The 6000-nt window shown below is 37.1% G+C and overlaps 1 non-coding gene across 1 annotated transcript; it reads right to left on the bottom strand.

Annotated features, from left to right (window-relative positions):
- Positions 1-4100: 4100 nt before the first annotated feature.
- On the bottom strand, positions 4101-4207 carry LOC128292357 (small nucleolar RNA R71). The gene has a single exon (XR_008282341.1). It is a non-coding gene; the product is annotated as a small nucleolar RNA R71 (small nucleolar RNA).
- Positions 4208-6000: the final 1793 nt, after the last annotated feature.

The raw sequence follows: 6000 nt of genomic DNA, 5'->3' as shown, positions 1-6000 counted from the left end.
CGCACTGAGCTATAGGGCTGTGACTGATCTTAGGGTGATGTTTGCTCGTCTCAGTTTGTTTGACGATGGCAGCTTGTTGGCAGAACTTCAAGGTAAACCAAGATGGATTGAGCATATTAGGGGAAACAGTTGGAGGATAAGTCTTTGGGTCTTCATTTATGATAGATAGAGAGTGGGGAAACTTCAGATTTTGGGCTAAATAGCGAAAGGGTACTCTGTTTTCATAGGAGAGTTTGTGTGCCAAAGGATATAGATCTGAAGCAGTCTATACTGCAAGAGGCACATAGTTGTTCATATGCTATGCATCCTGGTGGGAATTAGATGTATCGAGACCTTCGTGAGTTATATTGGTGGCCATGGAAAAAGGTTTTGAGATTTGGACAGAAGGGCAAGCTAAGCCCTAGGTTCATTGGGCATTACCGCATATTGAAACGTGTGGGACCGGTTGGCTATCAACTTGAGTTACCTCCAGAGTTGGACCAGATTCATGATGTGTTCCACGTCTCTATATTAAGGCGAAATCGCTCTAATCCCGAGTATAGCATCTCGACTGAGGAGATTGAAGTTAGGCCAGATTTCGCCTTTGAGGAAGAGTGGGTTCAGATTTTAGACCGTGATGTGAAGGTTCTAAGGAAGAATTCCGTTCCACTGGTTAATGTATTATGGCGTAATCACAGCTCTGAGGAAGACACATGGGAACACAAGGAGACGATGCGAAATCAATACCTTCATCTGTTTTGACTAGGTAAATCTTGAGGCCGAAATTTTCTTTTAGGGGGTGGGGTTGTAATGCCCCAAAATATAGGTACTTATTTTCTGTGTGTTGTGTAACTCAAATGCATGCTTGTTTCAATGGTTAAGTGCCCTGGAAAGTGCCTGAGAAGTCTTAGGTTCAAGCTTGGCATTTGTAAAAACTTTGTTTTTAGGAAATTAACCCTTGCTGTAGTTAGTAGACTTTTAAATTATTGTGGGTAAAATATGTCTCAAAAGGCTTGCTAGTTTAGAGGTGAGTGGTGTGTAGGGCGTTCCTTGGGGTCTGAGGTTCGAGGCTTGGAAAGCCAAATAGAGCATTTTATTTTTGCTACAAGTGCTGGGGAAGTGTCCTTGGTTGACTGAAATTGAGGTGTTTGATTGAAGTTTGAATGGGCGATTGAGTAGATTATGGTGGACAGATTCTAAGAGGGAGATAAGGGAGGAAAAAATGTTGTTTGAGGTATGGTAGAGTTGTGCCGAAATTGGGTAGTGGGCATAGGGATTTTCGACTGAGTTGATATTCTCTAATACTTTCGGCATTGTCTACTTTTTGGGGTTTTTTTCTTTCTATTTTTGTTTGTGTTTTTGCGTAATTATGGCTGGTTTCTTTTGTTTCTGAAGCCATTTTGTGTTATTTCGGGTATCTTTCGATCCTTTTTGGTTGCTATTCTACTCCTTTCTCCAACCCTCTTATCTACGTTTTTTGTTTCTCCTTCTTGGCTGAATACCTATTGCTTTCCAATCTCTCAAACCCTTTCGACTTTAGCTTGGGGTCATCGATTCTTTCCTGCCTTCTTCTTCCTTCTTCTCTCAAGTGCAATTCAATCTTTGTTGGCCAAATATTTCTCTTTTAACACCTTCTTTTCAGCCGACTATTGTTAGGGGAGTGATTGCGCAAGCTCTGCCTTGTTGCGGCAACAATCTTTCTGAGGATTGTGAATTGATTACTTTCCTTCCCTAGTTTTAGTTTTGCACCTCCAAGAAGTGGTTGTACGATTGGTTCAATTTATGTGTGTGTACTATGTTAGTTTATAAGTTCGTTCAGAACGCAGGTAATCTCTAAAGGAGTTCGTAATCAGTTACGTGTATCGATCTAAGGAGGAGATGTTAATCCTATTGTCATTGATTAATGGAGTATTTTGATTGAATATAGGCTTTGGGCTCGTAGGCTACTGACGCATCTTCGTTTAAGGTGTGTAATCACGCTACTGTCTAAAATAGGTTGTGAGAAAGGAAGTACCTTTAGTTCGAGTGTAGGTGGTTCTTCGATTGACAATTAGGGTTACACAAATTCTCTGACTTCCAACTCCAATGGCTCAAACCATGTGGATTGAATAAAATTTCTCGGATTGGTTTCTACTAGCACCATGTTTTTTTCACTTTCTTCATCCTTTAAAGGGTCAAACCCTAAGGCTTTCTCCAATGGATCTTCTTCAAAATTGCTTTCCATAGAAATCAAGGTTTCTATCTTTTCCATAACTGAACACTCTTCTATCGGATCAAGAAATTTCATCACTTTAAGAAAGTTAAAAGTTACCTGATCGTCTTGAACTCGTATGATGAGTTCACCTTTCTGCACATCAATTAATGTTCTTCCCGTGGTTAGGAAAGGTCTCCCAAGGATAATTGGCACTTCTTTATCAGCTTTAAAATCTAGAATATTGAAATTAGCAGGAAAAATAAATTTATCAATTCTTACCAACACATCCTCAATCTTTCCTTCGGGGTATGCTAAAGATCGATTCGCTAGCTGGAGTGTCACAGTTGTATGTCTTACTTCTCCAATCCCTAGCATCTTGAAAACAAACCTAGGCATCAAGTTGATACTTGCTCCTAAGTCACACAATAAGATTCACCAGTGTTACAGGGTATTGTAAAGCTTCCTGGATCCTTCAATTTCGGTGGCAGCTTGTTCTATAGGAACGCATTGCACTCCTTTGTCAAGCCGATAGTCTCATACTCACTCAGTCATTTCTTCTTGGATAGTACATCCTTCATAAACTTCACATAATTCGGCATTTGTTCTAAAGCCTCCACTAATGGAATATTGATGTGTAAATGCTTCAGAACATCAAAAAACTTCTTGAATTGCACCTCCTATTTCTGCTTGTGTTGCTACAATCTTTGCTGATATGGAGGTGATGGAACTTTCGGTTGAACCGAACAACTCTTCTAAGTAGGTAAATTTGTATCCAAAGAAGTTGTTAAAGTATCTGAATTCACTAAGTTAGGATTTTCCTTGTCAGTCTTTGCAGATTCTGATTCCTTTGGTGTAGGAATTTCAACAGCTGGTTGATTATTTTCAACAGGCTTATCTTCGACCTCAATCAATCGGGGTTCGATAATTTTACCACTTCGCAATGCCAGTACCTTGATATGTTCTTTACCCAAATTTCTTAGATTCTCAGTATCGCTCGGCAAGGTTCCTTGTGGTCTATTACGAAGTTCAATAGCTAACTGCCCATTTGGTTTTCCAAATTTTTCAGTGTTGCTGCTTGGCTTTGGATCAAAGCGTCATTCTTTTCCATGTATGCTTTCAACAAGTTCTCCAAACTATTTGATGCTTCAGCTTGAGGTGGTGTTGAGGCTTGCTGATTAAACCCTTGAGATTTGTTGAGTCTATGCTGCATAAAGTTATTGTTTGGTCCATTTCCTTGGTTGCTCCAGAAAAGGTTGGGGTGGTTACGCCCTGAAGGACTATAGAACTTGGACTGGGGTCCTTGTCCACTCCTATTTTGGTGTTGGTTCCCCACATAGTACACTGACTCGGGATTCAGTGGGCAATTCTCGAAAGAATGACCTTCCCCAAACTACTTCAAAATGACTTGGTGGCTGAGCTGCAAAATTAGTAGCACTATTAGCGGTAAATTGCTTTAACATAGAGGAAATAGACAATACCTGAGCTAATAACAATGTGAGGGCATCAACTTCATGAACTTTGGCTACATGTTTTCCTGAAGCTGTTCGATTTGTTGGCCATTAATAGGGATCGATGCATCAGACAATATACTGTACCACTTTTCAATGAGTTAAATCTAGGAATTAGAAGGCCAGATATTGAGGCAGCACAATTCGAATTGAAACCAGTAATGTTTCAAATGTTACAAATGATGGATCAATTTAGTGGTATGCCCACGGAAGATCTACATCTCCACCTTCAATTGTTTATAGAGGTGAGTCATTCATTCAAGATAGTCAGTCTGACTGAAGATACACTGAAGTTGTTTCCGTACTAGTTGCGAGATCGAGCACGAGCATGGCTCAATTCATTTCCAAGTTCCATATCTACATGGCAATAATTACCAGAGAGATTTTTGGTTAAGTATTTCCTGCCTAGCAAGAATGCTAAGTTAAGGAACGAGATCACAACTTTCCAACAATTGGATGACGAGTCTTTGTATGAGGCTTGGAAGCGATTCAAGAAGTTACTTTGTAAGTATCCTCATCATGGGATTCCTCATTGTATCTAGTTGGACACATTCTATAATGGTCTTAATGCATATACAAGATTGAAGGTAGATGCTTCTGCGAATGGTGCAATTTTGTCTAAGTCTTATAATGAGGCTTATGAGATCATTGAGAGGATCGTGAGTAATAACTATCAATGGCCACCAAATCAAATAGCTTCATGAAGACATGTAGCCGGAGTTCATGAAGTTAATTCCCTCACTTCGTTATCAGCTCAGGTATCATCTATTTCCTCTATCTTAAAACAGTTTAACACTAATAGTGCTAATAATTTTGTAGCTCAGCCACCAAGTCCGTTTGAAGTGTGGGAAAGGTCATTCTTTTGAGAATTGCCTATTGAATCTCGAGTCAGTGTACTACGTGGGGAACCAACACAAAAATATAAGTGGACAAGGACCCTAGTCCAACTTTTATAATCCTTTATGGTGTAATCACCCCAACCTTTCTTGGAGCAACCAATGAAATGGACCAAACAACAACTTTATGCAGCATAGACTCAACCAATCTCAAGGGTTTAATTAGCAAGCTCTAGAACCATGTAACACCCCGATTTAGATCCTAATCAAAATAGTAGTTTCAGGACCATGAATCCAAGTCAGAAAAATATTTTAAAATTATTTTTTGTGTTTATTTTGTGTGAAATTATATCTGTGAAATTTTCATGCTTTAATTTTATCGTTTGAGTGTGATTAAATAAAAGGACTTAATTGCGTAAAATAAAAATTTTATGGTTATTTCTAAAAAGGGCCGAATTGATGATGTTTTTATTTTATGATGTATTTATGTTGTAAATAAACCATATTTATAAGCTAAGGACGGTAGTAACCTTAATGAACATGATTTTATTATTATATGTCAAAGGTTAAATATGTAAATTTTGTAATAAATTGTATATAATAAAACATATAATTAAAAATCAATGTTCATATTATTATTTCATGACCGAAATACATAAAGAAAAAAAAGAAAAAGAAGCTAGGGTATTTGGCACTTTGGAAGTTCAACCAAGGTATGTAACTAGCTCGGTTTTTAATAATTTTTACGTTTTTGATATCGTTGCTAAGTTATCTACAAGACCCATGCTTGAATTTTTTATTTTGATGAATATTTTGAGTTATGCCATTGTTGAAAGCTTGTGATCTTTGTTGTTTGATGATGAAATATGAAAGATATGTTTTTGGTTAACATGTTTTGTATTGGAGTTTTTGGTGATTTTAAGTAATTAGGACTAAATTGAAAAAATAATAAATTGAGGGACTAAAATGTGAAATAAATGAAATATATGGACTTGTATAGACACTAGGAACATTCGGTCTAACATAAGTGTGTTGAAATTTTGTATATTTTGTGTTTTGTTCAATAGGGACTAAATTATGAAAAATATGAAATGTCATGGGAAAATGTGTAATTTGGCCATTTATGTGTTTTTGGATGAATTTGATTGGATATTTGATTCAATAAGTTTAATTTATATTAATTTAGATCAAGAAAAGAGAAAATTGAATTTGGATCGGGGGGAAACTAAAGTTGTCGACTAGTCGTCCCGTTCCATTTTACATCATTCGAGGTAAGTTTATAAGCAAATAGACATTGTTTATTTTAATTATATGTGAGTTATATATGCTGAAATGGAATATATGTGAATATATACATAATTGTTGATTGTTATTAAGCTTGGTAACTATGTTTACAAATTCGTTTCAACTGAGTTACACCATCCGAAAGCCTCGTATGAACCCTAGGAATAGCTAGGATACATATGTCATGACATAGGATCCT

This window comes from Gossypium arboreum, chromosome 4 (genome assembly GCF_025698485.1).
Source record: "Gossypium arboreum isolate Shixiya-1 chromosome 4, ASM2569848v2, whole genome shotgun sequence".
Taxonomy (NCBI): Eukaryota; Viridiplantae; Streptophyta; class Magnoliopsida; order Malvales; family Malvaceae; genus Gossypium; species Gossypium arboreum.
Note: the sequence above shows the minus strand (reverse complement) of the source record. Positions and strands in the feature narration are given on the sequence as shown.